The sequence below is a fragment of the Scardinius erythrophthalmus genome (genome assembly GCF_964197995.2).
Source record: "Scardinius erythrophthalmus genome assembly, chromosome: 1".
Lineage (NCBI taxonomy): Eukaryota > Metazoa > Chordata > Actinopteri > Cypriniformes > Leuciscidae > Scardinius > Scardinius erythrophthalmus.
Window position 1 is genome coordinate 75,558,513 of NC_138221.1, and position 2,681 is coordinate 75,561,193.

The following is a 2,681-nucleotide window of genomic DNA, read 5'->3' on the forward strand; positions in this document are numbered from 1 at the left end:
CAGTCTTCCTAACATTGTCCGGGAAGCAGACACACTCTTGTCAGTTCAAAGCTAGACTAAAAACACATCTCTTTGACCTAGCATACATATAGAACATTATACATTTCTATTATTCAAATTAGTTAAATGATTGTTAGGCTGCATAGATTAGGTCAGCCGGAACCGGGAACACGTCCTATCCCACCTGATGTACTCGCTACATCATAAGAAGAATGGCGTCTACGCTAATGTTAGTCTTTCTGCTTATTCCGAGGTTTACTGAAGTCAGCCGGATCCGGGCCGTATCCAGATCAGATGGAGGACCTGCGCCTGCACACGTCCACGACGCATCCCTGAAGTGTCAGCCTCATCAGCCCTGTGAAGGCCTCATCCACACCACAGCCATCGGCACTGATCCTCAACAAACTCATATTCTGAATGTCCAGATCCAATCTGACCTCTGACCTGTAATGCTCCTGGATCATAATCATACACTGTTCGCTCGTTGGCCAGAGGAGAACTGAGCGACTGAGTCTGGGTTCTCCCAAGGGTTTATTCTCCATTCTGTCACTGATGGAGTTTTGGTTCCTGTCACTGTCGCCTTGGCTTTTGGCTTACTTAGTTGGGGACATTTAATATTCAACAATATTATTGATCTGCCTTACTTAAGGTGGACGATGACGCAATTTTCTTCCAGAAACAAACTTTGTTTGAAAAATTTTTTTTTTTTTTTTTTACAAATCCTTGCTGAATAAAATGATTAATTTCTTTCATAAAAGAAAAAAAATCACTGACCCCAAACTTTTGAACAGTAGCATATATTGTTACAAATATTTATTTTTTAAATAAATGCCCTTTAAAAAAATAATAAAAATATTAAGCGGCACAATTGTTTCTAACATTGATAATAAATCAGCATATTAGAATGATTTGTGAAGGATCATGTGAGGATCATGACTGGAGTAAAGATGCTAAAAATTCAGCTTTGATCACAGGAATAAATTATATTTTAAAGTATATTTAAATAGAAAACCATTATTTTAAATTGTAATAGTATTTCATTTCAAGAGGCAAAAAAAAACATAGTAGTATGTCAGAATCAAGTGTGAATCTTCCTGAAAAGTAAAGCCAAAGGTTATTTGATGGATAGTTTTGAAAGATGGTTTCTGTCATTTTAGGAGACATATGTTCAGGTGTTCTTTTCTTTTTTTTGGGGGGGGGGGGGGGGGGGGGTTGTTTCACAAATTTGGTTTTAGTTTGTTCTGTCAGGCGCTTCATATTCCCATCATGGAATCAATTTATGGATTTAGTTTCATTTTTTTTTTTTATTAATTTTTAATTCTAAATAAAGTTTATAAGTTTGTTTATTTTGATTTTATATCATGTTTTTTTCTTTGGTCTGCTTTTCCTTTTCCTCACTTTCTCGTCATTAGATGGCCACTGGCCTTTTTTTTATTTAGTCATCGTCTCATTTTCGTCTGTGAAAAAAATGTCGTTGACGGAAATCTACTGCTTTTCCTGCATGTCAATGTTGAATTTTGAAGCAAATTTGCAAAGCAAAATTAAAATGGACCGAAAATTGCCTGTTGAATATTATAGGTTGTATTTTTAAACAGTTTGAATATTTTGGAAGTGAAATATGAAAGGTGAATATGGATTATTGCATTTTAATATTGAAAATATTCACAGCTTAAATATTCAACCATGCTGAATTTCAGCCCATAAAATGCAAGCCCTAAAAACACAATGCATTCAAATGCAAGCATAGTTAATGCAATGCATATTTCTTTCAAGTAGAGCAATTCAACAGGCTTTTTTGTTTCAAAAACATTTGGCATTATTTCACTTCCATAGAACTGCACATCAAACAACTGTTTCTTCAGTGCCTCCAGAAACAAATTCATTTTTGTGTTTTTTTGTTTGTTTTTTGTTTCACTTTTGTATGATTTTTTTTTTTAAATGAAGTGCTTTCAGTTGACTAGATTAAAGGAAAAAAGACTGAACAAATAAGAATGTAATTGAACTAGTGGAAAAGTGTTTTTATTTTATGTTTTATTAATATAGTAGATTGAACATTGATTCAACAGTATGAGCATGTTTTTTGTCTTCAATATTAATATTGTTTCAACAAATGAGGGTGATGCTGAAAAAAAAACACTTTATAATGTGTAATCAATAATAGTACCATTGAATTCTGAAATAAATGTCAACACTGAGTGTGCAAAAATGATGTTGAAAATATATAGCTTTATAATGTTGATTTAATAATATAGTAATTTATTTGTGGTTGAAATATAAACATTTTTTTCAACAGTAACTGAGGGTGCAAAAGTTATGTTGACAAAATATATAACTTTGTTATGTTGAATCAATATTATAATTTATTACCACTGATTTCTGGTTAAAATCTCAGTATTGCTTTAACAGTAACTGAGGGTGCAAGAGTGATGCTAAAGCAACATCTCTGTGAAAGTGAAAAGAGTGAAAAGAAGCACTTAATTACAGTAAGAAAGTATTTAAAATAGTTTATCTGCACTTTCCTCCAGTTTTTTTTTTTTAATGGAAAGATTGAGGGTTGGCTCTATTAACATTAAAGGTGGACGGGATGAACGTAAGCGTGCTCTGGTTTCTGAAACAATAGAGCAAAAAAAAAAAAAAAAACTTAGACATTTCTTCCATTGGATTTCCATACTAGAGGGCTT